The sequence below is a fragment of the Marmota flaviventris genome, chromosome 10 (assembly GCF_047511675.1).
Source record: "Marmota flaviventris isolate mMarFla1 chromosome 10, mMarFla1.hap1, whole genome shotgun sequence".
NCBI lineage: Eukaryota > Metazoa > Chordata > Mammalia > Rodentia > Sciuridae > Marmota > Marmota flaviventris.
Window position 1 is genome coordinate 38,479,046 of NC_092507.1, and position 13,287 is coordinate 38,492,332.

The 13,287-nt window shown below is 35.6% G+C and overlaps 1 protein-coding gene and 1 non-coding gene across 2 annotated transcripts in view; both read right to left on the reverse strand.

The window, feature by feature from the left end:
* The window catches only part of Agbl4 (AGBL carboxypeptidase 4), a 1,244,450-nt gene that overhangs the window by 547,832 nt on the left and 683,331 nt on the right, over positions 1-13,287 (reverse strand). The gene's annotated exons all lie outside the window — the stretch shown is intronic.
* Positions 8,159-8,231, reverse strand: Trnav-cac (transfer RNA valine (anticodon CAC)). Its single transcript has one exon. It is a non-coding gene; the product is annotated as a tRNA-Val (tRNA).

The window sequence follows — 13,287 nt, forward strand, 5'->3', positions numbered from 1 at the left end:
GAATAGTATTACTTATTTTTAGTTTCTAGTTTTATCAGAAAAGATAATCAATATGATATCAGTTTTAAAATTTGTTGACACTTGTTTTGTGGCCTATTATATGATCTATACTGAATACATGTAATGATGAAAAATAAATGTGTATTGAGCCAATGTTGGGCTCAAAACATATTTCTATAAATGTTCTATAAATGTCTATTAGGTCCATTTTGTCCAAGATACAATTTAACTCTGATATTTCTCGTTGAAAGTAAGGTGTCAAAGTCCTCAACTATTAGTATATTGGATTCTATCTTTCTACTAATGCTTTCATTATATATTTGTATGCACCAAATATTGGGTGCAGACATATTTAGAACTGTTATTTCCTCTTGCTAAATTGACCCCTTTATCCTTATATAGCAACCTTCCTTGTCTGTTTTACTGCTTTTGATTTAAAGTCTATTTTATCTGATATTAATATGTATACTTCTGCTTTCCTTTGGCTTCCCTTTGCATGGAATAACTTATTCCATTCCTTCACTTTCAGTCAATATGTGTCCTTGAAAGTCAAGTGAGTTTCTTGAAAGCAAGTTGGGTCTTGTTTTTTTTTTTTCTTTTTTAAAATATATATACATTTAGTCACTCTATGTCTTTTAATTGGAGAATTCATTCCATTTACATTCAAAGTAATTGTTGATATGTAAGATCTTACTACAGCCATTATGTAACTTGTTTTCTACTTTTGTTTTAGTAACTTTCTGTATTTATACATTTTATAATATTCCTGTGGCTCATTGAATTATCCTAGTTGTGTTCTTGCTAATTGTTTTTAGTTTGACTATTACAGATTTTTGCTTTGTGGTTGCCATGAAGCTTATAAAAATATCCTTTGATTATAACAAGTTATTTTGAAATGATAGCAACTTAATATGATCAAAAGAAGAAGAAAATAAAAAAGCAAATGAACAAAAGAACAAGAGAAAATATACTCATAAGAAAACTCTCCATTTGCATTCCATTGTTTCCCACATTTAGAATTTTTGATATCCCTTTTTATATCATTCTATATTGCTTACAACTTAACATATTAATGCAGTTATTATGTTTAATTGCATTATTTTTAGAGTTCATACTAAAAATACAAACAGTTTATATGGTCACACCTACATTAGAACATTTTGAATTTATACAATTAATCTTACCTATAAGAGTAATTTATTATTAGAGCATTCTGAATGTTTGTATAATTACTCTTACTAGTGAAATTTCTACCTTCCTATGTTTTCTTCGTATTCATTAACATCTCCTTCTTTCATTTTGAAGAACTTCCTTTAGCATTTCTTATAGAACAAATCTGGTGCAGATATGTTTTTATCAGCTTTTGCTTATCTGTGAAAGTCTTTATGTCTTCTTCATTTCTAAAGGATAGTTTTGCTGATAACAGCATTCTCAGGTTGGCAGTTTTTTATTTTATTTTATTTATTTTTTTTGTTTTCTTTCAGTAATGAGGAACTCTCAGGCCACTCTCTTCTGCCTGTAAAGTTTCTGCTGAAAAGTCTTCTGTTGTACAAATTGAAACATACTTATATGTATGTTGTCTCTTTTTTCTTGCAGCCATGAGAATCTTCTCATTATCTTTCACCTGTGAAAGCTTAATTATAAGATGTCTCAGGTTGACTTAGTTGAGTTAAATTCGACCAGTGACTTTGGACTCTCTATACTTGGATATTTGTGTCCTTTTCTAGGTTTGGGAAGTTTTATCTTTTTATTTCTCAGAATAAGCTTTCTATCCCTTTGGCATTCATAAGTCTTTCTGGAACATCTATAACCCAGATATTTGCTCTTTTAATACTGTTCCAAAGTTCTCTTCATCTTTCTTCATTCCTCTTCATTCTGTTTTCTTTTTTCTCCGCCAAATGTATATTTTTTCAAATAGCTTATCTTCAAGTTCACGAATCCTTCTTCTTCTGTTTGATGTATCCTGCTATTGGTGTCTTATATGGTGTTTTTATTTTTTGAATGTATTTTTCAGCTCATGAATTTGTTTGAATTTTTAAATTTCTTCCATCTATCTTTTTGTAATGTTTCTCTGTTTCAGTACTGAAATGTTTCTCTGTGATTTCTTCAAAATAATTGACTTTCCTTAAACACCATTCTCTGAGAGTTCTCCATACTTACTGCTATCTGGTCAGTTTCTGGCACCTTATTTTGAGTACTAGGTGAGATCATAGTTTCCTAAAAGCTCTTGATGCTTGTTGACATGCAATAACATCTGGGCAGTGAAGGGTAAGAAATTTACTACAGTTTTCCTAATTTGTCTTTGTATCTCTTTCTTGAAATTCTAAGCTTGCTATTTATTTTCTCTGAGCCTATAGTCACTTCCACTATTTCAGTACTACATGTCCCTAGGTCCAGACTTGCCACCCTCTGCTATCGATGTGTTATTACTGTTTTAGTACTAGAGGGAAATCCAAGCCTAGGTTTTTCCCAAACCATTAGTGTATTGTTCTGAAATAAACAGAAGAGTACAGAGACAGGAGGAGAGAAAACTGTCCCAGTGTGTCCTTACCTGGGGACAGAGTAGGCCTAGATGCTTTGTCTATAGTTATTGGCCTATAGTCAGACACTGTAGTATTTTGCCTAGCTCTGGGTAGAATCACTGAGGATGGACCAGCTGCAGGCTCATGTGCTATACCTCGGACTATCAAATCTGCAAACTGTTCCACTGTGAGCCCCTAGCCTGCCAAGACCAGCACAAGGACCAAAGCCCACACTTCTATGGCTGCCTCTGGCTGAGGTAGACTCTTGGTCCAAGACTGTTACAACCAGTTGCAGGTGTTGCTAGCTGGAATGGAAGCCCAATAGATTGGGACTATTTATCTTCCCCTACATCAGAGCTATTTCAGAGGCTCCATCCATAGACAGGCCTGAGTATGGAGACTATCAGAATCTTCCCATTTTTAGGTTTTACCAGTCTAGTGTGGAGAACCATTCTCACACGTGACTGGGCAACTCCTGGTTTGGGTCTGAGGCGCTCTGGCTAATCTGTGTCAGAGCTTTCCTGGCCCTCTCCTGAAGAGAGAACCCGTCCGTGTGGGGGTGTGACTGACCACTGACCCCGGGGGCCAATCACTGACCCTGACCTTGGAGTGCGGCCCCCCTCAACCTTCATTGGATGGAATTCTCTCCTGAATTTCTAGTTCCCCAATAAAAGGCTACTCCCTGGCGTGCTCGCGCGCTCTCTCTCTCCTGCTGGCCCTGAGTAATCCTTGCTGCCCTACCAGGTGGTTCGAGGTGGGAACCAGAGAGGGGAGCCATCTCGGACCTGGTCATAGAAAAAGGTAACTGAGTCTGTGTGTTTTATTTCGATCTCGCTAGCTAACTTTTATGCCAAGAACCTCATTAATGAAACCAGTGCGCTGGTCGTATGGTGGAGTCTAGCACAAAGTTTCAGGGAAAAGTACTGGGCCTATACCCTTTCCTACCCAGAAAATGGGTATATACAACATGCTATACTGCCCATGATTGTTGTAAGTTGGTAAAGGCAGACAGACCTTGGCCACCAAGAGCTAATGATAAGCTGGGTCACCCGGGCCACACGCATGCCAGGCGAGCGCGCTACTGCTTGAGCCACATCCCCAGCCCATATATCTGAGTCTTATAGCCACAAGAACCGGAACAGTCCCAGGGTTACACCAAGGCCCACACCACTATAGTTAGCAGTAATGCAGGTCAAAACAGAAGACTGTCCCATTGAGATGCCTAGTGCCAAGGAAGCTTTAGAGATCTAGCTGTGAACATTGGCCTGGTCATACCTTGCTGCCCAACAGTGGTGAATAGATAGTGGAAATAATCCTTTAGTCACCAAGGATTGTGCTAAACTGGGTCATGTGTGACTTTCATAGCCTCAGGGGCCTGTACAGTCTTAGGAGGAGGGTGAGTATTCCCAAGGCCCACTCAAAGGCTAGAACTGATATGGCTGAAACTTGGATCTATCTTTTAGGTATACAGGTCTCTGCCTGATGATAGAGCTGATCTACAGGATCTGTGAATTGTAGCCTGCCTAAGGGGGCTTCAGTTTCTACAAGTGCTTAGTCATACCACTGGGCTCTGAAACAAAGCTTTGTAGTGGATGGAGTCCTGGTCCCAATACTGCCATCTGAAGTTGGAGGAGGGTTGTTGGAGGCAATCTCTTTGCAGCCTGGTGTAATGCACTTACATACTTCCAGGAGCACAGTCCATACGTATCGACCTGGTGATAGGGGTTGTGGGGCTTTGCCCAGCACTGGGTTTCAACATAACTGGCCTGGCACTGGGTTTCAAGTCTGAGGCCTAGACATAATTCTCTCTCCCTCTCCCTCCCCCAAGCAAGAGGTGTCTCACTCCATGCTGGAATACTTGAAATTAGGGAAGGGGAATGATGTGGAAATTCTATCCTGCCTGCCTTCTTCAATGCCTCTCTCTGTGTGTGCATATGTGTGTGTGTGTGTGTGTGTGTGTGTTTGTGTGTGTGTGTGTGTGTACTAAAAGCAGGCACTGTATTCTCTCACCTGATTTCCATATTTTTTTGTAATGATAGTTTGGTACATGAATACAACTTGTTTTTTCTGTAGGGAGAGATTGTTGGAGTATCTTACTCAGTTGCCATCTATCACCCTTGATATTCTCTTTAGAAAATTACAGACAAAACCAAACAACAATAAAACACAAAGAAACAAAACAAAACAAAAATAAACAACAACAAATCCCCACAAACTCTGATATCTAGATAGATGGCTAAAGGCGGGGGGGGGGGACATGTGGATAGGTCCAAAATTATTCATGGAAAAAAACACAGGATCTGATCTAATGCTCTAACAAATTGGCAAATATTTTTTCAACTTTCAATTTTAAATAAAACAATATATCTTCTCTTTTCATTATAGTTGAATATTTTTGGAATTGTTGGCTACTGTATTGAGCTGGTCAAGGATTTTCTTATTCTTCAAAAAGACAAAATCTTGGAATAACTATTCACTAGAAAGTGCATTCAACCTGAGCTCTAAAACTCCACTTTAAAAAAAGGGAGTGTGGAAAAGTTCCCTGTTCAGTGATTATGTTTAAATAAATAAAGAGGCAGAAACAGTGAAGAGAAAGCAACATATGGAATGAAAACGGTAAAGGTAAATTGTCTGTAGGACATTGCAGCAATCCCCATGGCATGTGCTTCCCAGAGAATGATGGGACGTTGGTCAACACACATACAGCAAATGATGGGAAAAGATGTTCATGTATAATTCATTTCTCTATCAAGTTAAATACACAGATACCTCAATTTTGGCTTGGCACAGACTAAATATTTAAAAGCTTCCCATACTACTCTAGGTACTCATTGTTGCCATTCCAGACAACACCAGGAAATAAGCACTTCCTTCATTCACAGTCAGTGACAAGCACTTCTCTTCCCTTGGTCAAAAACTACCAGTTTTTTTTTTTTTTTTTAAAAAGTACCAGTTCTTTTATGCTTGTTAGTGATCTCTCTTTGGCAAGAATAAATTACAGAGAGACTTCAAGCTAGAGAGAATGCACCCACCCAATTATATGCATGGGTGTGACTTATTTTAAAATTCTTTAGGTGCTTCAGTCCATAATTTGCTAAAGATATTTTTATCATAACATCCACATCACTTCAGTGAATGTGTCCCCTCTCTTAGAAACTACTTGAGAAGAGTGAGCTTTCTATATTGTCTTGACACAACCAATTTTTACCACATACTGGATGCTTAAATTGACTATGAATGAATAAATGGATGGATCAATAAATAAATACAAAAAGATTTTTTCTTCATAAAATACTTTACCATTGAAATACTTAAAACCATCACCATCATCTCACTAATCCTTATGCACTATATGCATGAACATTCCTGATTTAAATTCATCAGACATACAATATATTCTATGTGCAGTTTTACATATAATCTCTCATTTGAAATATGATTTTACTTACAAAATTATACTTCATATGAACATTTTTTAAAATCACAGTTGCTATTAAAAACACAGATGCACCTTCAAACTGAATGTTGAATATTCCATGTTGAATTGAAATAAAATTAGCCAAGCATATAGATGATGGCTTCTTATGAACTGTTGAGTTTCAAAATCACTCACCCTTTGAGCAAGAACAGTTTTTCCAAGTTAATTTCTTTACAAAAGAAGAGTTTAAGATGTTAAACACATGAAGATATAATCTATGTAAATAGACAGTAACTAAGAATAATATCAGTTCTAAAACCAGAATTGCACTCTGCATCAAATGAGATATTATAAAGAGCTAGAGAAGCAATCATTTTGCTTCCAAAATTATTCAACTCCAAAGATGATCAAAAGGAAGAAAAAGAAGGAGAGAAGGAAGAGTAAGTTCCTAATTCTAACAGCATGATTATTTTAATATTAACAGCATTTACTAATGGCTTGTGATGTTACAGTCATTGTTACATGAAATTAAAGGGACATGGAAGTCCCTTTTAATAATGAGAAAACAGATTTAAATAATTTAAGTAATTTTCCACAGGTCAAACACTTGACCAATAGTAGAGTTTTAATCAAAATTCTGATGTGGCTGATTCCAAACCTGAATAGATGACCACCATGCTACATTTCTTTCTGACCAATACTCTGTGCCATAGGCTAAGGAAATGTCAAACTTCAAATGGCCCTGTCTCCAAAGAATCTCACATAGTAGGGGAGGAGAAAATCAGGGACTATGAGTTTCTGAAAGGCCCAGAATATGTACCATCTTCTTTTTGCTATGTTCTAATCCAATCTTGGGCCTTTAAAATCCAATAACATGCAGCTAACTTCCAAATTTATATCTCATGTTCTACCTTTCTCCTGAGATCCAGATGTTTGTTTAATTGTCCAACAGACCTCATAAATGTCTCATGGGCACTTCAAACCTAAATAGTCTGAGGTAGAATTCTTGATTTTCTTCCTTCTATGACACTAACCAGTCACCAAGCCACAAATCCTAGTAGTCATCCATCTTTGCTTCCTCTCTTTCTCATACCCTATATTAAATCTACCTCAGATACTACCTCAAAAATATATCCTGAATAAAAATACATTTTTGGCTCTCTTCCTTAAATTCCCTCCAGCTCTCCCCAGACCACTATAGATGTCACAGTATGGTTTCTCGTAGGCCATTATTTTCTTTCTGCTAGGCCACTATGGCAGCCTCCCTTAGTTCTCCCTTCTGAAGTTCTCTCCATCTTTCTCCTAAAAATGATTTGGGGGAGTTGATGGAGCAGACAAAGTTGACCTCCCTATCTTCAGTATTGCTCTTTCCCTTTAGTCTAGCCTCTACCTAGCAGTCAAAATGATGTTTTAAACATATAAATCACAATAGCTTTCCATTGAAAATTTAAGGCAAAATCTAAAGTCCTTAACACAGGCCTCAAAGTTCTACTTCTGACTCAATTTCTGGATAGTTTTCAGATTTCATTCTTACACTTCCCCACTCTTCTCAGTTATTCTGGCTGTTCTTGCTTGTTCTTTTTCTCTGAGTCTTACTACAGGCTTTTCCCTCTGTATAGAATGTTCTCCTCTAGATCTTATATGGTTAATTTCCTTATTTTGTTTGAATTTTTGTTCAGAATTCTCTCTAATATGCTTATCCACACGACCTTAAATATTTCTTCCATAACTCCTTATCTCCCCAGGGAGCTGCCTCCCTTGTCTTTATGTCTATTCCTAGCATGTGGTATTCTAGTTTATTTTTGTTTTGTTGTGTGTCTCAACAACCAGAATGAAAACTTCATGAGAAAAAAGACTTTGTATATCTTATTTATGTTGAATCCCCAGGATATGGAAAGTGATTAATAATTATCTACTGACAGGGTCTGCACAAGGCCTGACACATAATTTTTGTAAAAATATATTAATAAATTAAAATGAACATGAATATCAAATGGTAGTATAGTAGGTGAATGAGATATGTTTGGACCCATCCAGACTCAAGGATGCAAGAACACATTTAAAGTCCTATTAAAAGGAAAGTAGAGTCAAGTCGAAGATGGTTGAGTAGATCAAAGAGCAAGCTTATTTTGAAATCCTCACCATTACAGTGTGGGAACTACTGAAGAATACAAACAACATAATTGAGTCCTTTTTTTTTTTTTTTTTTTTTTTTTGGTGGTGGTGCTGGGGATTGAACCCAGGGCCTTGTGCATGTGAGGCAAGCACTCTACCAACTGAGCTATATCCCCAGACCCTGAGTCCTTCTTTTAAAATGGTGGAAATGGGGCGAGAGAGTGAAATCTCCATTCATCTAATCTGGCTTTTCATTTTAGATATCACATTTAGCATCCTTGCCAACTAGCACAGAGCCATACTTAAATTTCCCCATTGGCTGAAAGCTCACTGTCACATTTGCCCAAGCTTTGTCTGCTCCATCAACTCCCCCAAATCATATATTCTCCTTTGACAAATACAGTGCTAAACAGTTCAAACAAAGAAGGAAAGAGGAAACAAGTATTTTCTGAGCATCTACTATATATCAGTAATTATGCTAAGTGCTTTACACAATTTAGTTTATTTGATACTCACAACAACTTCATTGGAAATTATAATCTCCAATTAAAGTCTACAAAGATAATGGGACTTACATAAAACTTACTACACTATGGGGTAGAGAGAGAAGATGGGAGGGGAGGGGAGGGGAGGGGAGGGGAGGGGAGGGGGGATAGTAGAGGATAGGAAAGGCAGCAGAATACACTAGACACTAGTATGGCAGTATGTAAAAAAAGTGGATGTGTAACCAATATGAATCTGCAATATGTGTAACCGATGTGAATCTGCAATATGTATACGGGGTAAAAATGGGAGTTCATAATCTGCTTGAATCAAATGTATGAAATATGTTATGTCAAGAGCTTTGTAATGTTTTGAACAACTAATGATAAAAAAAAACTTACTACACTAGAACTGACACAATTTCATGATTTTTGTGGGGAAAAAAATGCACCAAACAACAACAACAAAAAACCCAAAACAAAACACCATATAAAGCTTAATAGGTTCCAACAAGAAACTATATGGTACACTCAAACTAGCAAATGTTCCAGGAGAGTTTAAAGCAAGACTCAATAGTGGAGTGGAGTATAGGAAACCTGGAGGTATAGTGTTGAACCAAGAGGTCAGATACCACCTCAAGGCAAGAAGAGGAAAGCAGAAAGAGTGGTTATTACACACTGAAAGCTGAGAGTCTGTACTGAGAAAGCCACTTACAGCAACTATGACTTTCAATCAAAGGACATAGGCCGGCAGTATAGCCCCTCAGGGAGGAAAATGGAGAAGAAAATCTCATGATTTTATTTTTCCCTCTTGCTGATCTTTAGGTGGTACCCTTATTTAGTTGAAACACAGGTCAAGGCAGTCTATGAATGTGATCTATACACAGCCAGGAGGCAAGGTGAAAGACAAATTGCAAAAGGTTGGGAAAGAACAGGAGAGACAAGTGAAACATATCCTGTGCACGCACTTAAACAAGTCATGGAAAGCTTTAACTCTAACTTTTAACTCTGAATTTGGATTCAATCCCTTTGTCTAAATCATCAATTGTGTGTTTCAATCTGACAACTTTTGTTTTGATCACTGCAATGCTTAAAACAAAAAAGTCTACTTAAATGATTATTATTTTGTACTTACAGCCAAATTTAATGAAAGGTATGTGCTTTTTTAAATCAACTTTTCTGAAAATTCCTTTTTAGTACTTCAAGAACATCCCACAATTCTTCCAGAGCATTACGTATAGTTTTTTTTAATTGTTTCTCTAAAATAACTAGAATTTCATTATTATATCTGAAATTTTAATATAGTCATTATAATGTCAAAGGAAAGTTATCTAAGACACATTCATATTTTCATATTAATGGGAGTGCCATTATAATGTTAATAGAAAAATGGGTTCAATTAATTATTTAACTCCTTCATTAAATAATTACTACATACTACCCTAAAACTCATGGGAATGTAAAACAAATTAACTCATTTAAAGTAACAAAAATAGGGGCTGGGGATGTGGCTCAAGCGGTAGTGCGCTCGCCTGGCATGAGTGGGGCGCTGGGTTCAATCCTCAGCACCACATACAAACAAAGATGTTGTGTCTGCTGAAAACTAAAAGAAAAATATTAAAAAATTCTCTCTCTCTCTTAAAAAAATAAAACAACAAAAATATGCATTGCAAACATTCAGGATATATTTGATAATTTTAAATCACTTTGACCTGGAGTGACTAATCCCATAAAAAATAGGAAGAGCGTGCCATATGAAAAGGACACAACTCCTGGATTTTTTTTGGTGGGAGGTACTGGGGACTTAACTCAGGGGCACTTGGGGCACTTTACCACTGAACTACATTCTCAGCTATTTTTATTTTTTTTAATTTTGAGGCAGGGTCTCACTAAGTTGCTTAGGGTCTTGCTAAGTTGCTGAGGTTGTCTTCAAACTTGCAATCCTCCTTTCTCACCTTCTCGATCATTGGGATTACCTGTACCATCATGCTCAGCTTCTGATTTCACAGGATTCATTTTTGGTATACAGAAAAGCTACTGATTTTTGTATGTTGATTTTTTTATTCTGAAATATTGATGAATTTGTTTATGAATTCTACAAATCTTCTGATGGAATTATAAGGTTCTACTAAGTATCATATCATCTGCATATGGGGATAATTTGACTTCTTAATTTTCTATTTATATGTCATTTAATTCTTTATTTTGCCAAGGTATTCTGGCTAAAATTTCAAGTATTATATTGAATAGGAGTGGTGAGAGTGGACATCCTTGCCTTGTTCCTAATTTTAGTGAGAATGCTTTCTGGTTTTCCCCATTCAGTATTATATGGCTCTGGGTTTGCCATATCTATCATTTATTATGTTGGTGGAAATACTTTCTCTCCCTAGCTTCTTCTGTGTTTTTATTATGAAGGTATATTGAATTTTCCTGCATCTGTTGAGATGTTTTTGTTGTGATTTTTGCCCTTCATTCTATTTATGTGGTCTATAACATTTATTAATTTGCATATGTTGAATCATTCTTGTATCCCTGGGATGAAACTAACTTGATTATTGTGTATAGTATTTTTAAGATGTAGTTGACTATTATTAGCTAATATTTTATTGTTGACTTTTGTATCTGTGTTTATCAATGATGTTGGTCTTCAGTTTTCTTAAAGTATCTTTATCTGGTTTGAGTATCAAGATGATACAGGCTTTGTAGAATGAGTTTGGAGCATTTCCTTTCTTTAAATTTCATAGAGTAATTTGAGCATTATTAGATTAGTTCTTCTTTAAAGATCTGGCAAAATTCAGCTGAGCCAATCAGGTCCAGAGTTTTTCTTTGTTCAGAGGCTTTTTATTACTGCTTCAACCTCATTGATTGTAATTTGTTTGTTTAGGTTTTCCATCTCCTCTTGGTTCATTTTTGGTAGACTGTATTTCTAGAAATGTTTTCCATTTGTTCTAGATTTTCTAAATTACTGGAGTCTAATTTTTCAAAGTATTCTTATTGATCCTGTAGATTTCTGTTGTGTCCATTGTAATATCTTATTTCCACCTCTAATTTTATTAATTTGTGTCTCCTTCCTCTTTATCTTGGTTAGTTTGGCTGGGATTTTAACAACATTTTTTTTTTTCAAAGAATCTACAAAAATTGATCTGCATTTTTTTAGTTTTTTAAATTTTGACTCTAATATTCATTGTTTCTTTTCTTTTACTAGCTTTAGTACTGAATTTTGCTTGTTTTTCTAAGACCTTAAGATACATAATTAGGTTGTTATTTGATATTTCTGGTTTTTTTTTCATATAGTTATGCATAGACATAAACTTCCCTCTTAGTACTGCTTTTCCTGTATCCTAGAGATGTATTTCCATCTTCATTTGGTTCTAGGTATTTTTAAACTTCCCCCTTAATTTCTTCAGTGACCTTTTCATTGAAATGTATTGTTCAGTCTTCATGTATTAGTATAGTTTCAGGAGCTTTTCTTCTTGTTGTCTAATATCATTCCATTATGATCTGAAAAAAATGCAAGAGATTATTTCAACTATTTTTTTGTGTTTGCTAAGACTTCCTTTATGACAATATATGATCAATTTTGGAGAAAGTTTTATGATCAACTGAAAAGAAAGAATATTCAGTTATTTGTTGGATAAAATATTCTTTAGGTATTGGTTAAGTCCAATTAATCTGTAGTAGGGTTTTAATCTGATGAGTCTTTGTTGATTTCCTTTATGGATGACCTACCCATTCATTAGAGAAGTATATTGAAATCTTCCATTAATACTGTATTGAGGTCTATCAGTGCCTTTATATCTAGGAATGTTTGTTTTATGAAATCTGGTACCCCAACGTTTGGAGCATAAATATTTGCAATCACCATAACTTCTTGTTGGATTGTTCACTTTACCAACATGTAATGACCTTCATTGTCTCTCCTAATAATTTTGGCTTGAGGTCTTCTTTGTTTCATATAAAGTGGCTACTCCTGCTTGCTTTCAGATTCCATTTGTATGGAGTATAATTTTCTGTCCTTTCACTTTCAGTCTGTGGATGGCTTTTGCCTATTAAGTATATTTATGGAATATTTATTGGAGTAAAAATATAATTGGTTCTTACTTTCTAATACAATTTGCCAATATGTCTTTTTTTTTTTTTTTTTTGAGGGAGGGTATTGGGGATTGAACCCAAGGGTGCTTTACCACTGCACTATATCTCCCCTCCCCTGCCTTTTTTTTGGACTTGAGGGTTTTTTAAGTTCCAAAGGCTGGTCGTTTTAAGTTGCTCAAACTTGTGAACCTCCTGCCTTAGTTTCTGAAGTCACTGAGCTTACAGGCCTATGCATCACTGTGCCCTGCCAGTCTATGTCTTTTAATTGGAGAATTAAGACCAGGTACCTTGAGTGTTATTATAGAGAGTTATATGTTATTTCCTGTCATTCTATTTTATCTCTAATGTTTGAATCAGTCCTGATTCATATTTTCTTACTTATTTTTCTAATATGGTTTATTTCTTCTGTGCTCATTGGTTTATTTTTATCTTCCTCTTCTGTGTAGGAATACTTTTAGTATCTTCTGCTGTGTAAGATTAGTGGTCTTGAATTCCTTTCATTTATGCTTATCATGGAAGATTTTTATATTTTCTTTGATTTTGAAGGATAACTTTGTTAGATATACTAATCTGGTTGTAATAGTTTACTTTAAGGGCTTTAAATACATCAATCCGTGCTCTCCCAGACTTTAGAGTTTATGCTGAGAAATAGGTTGTA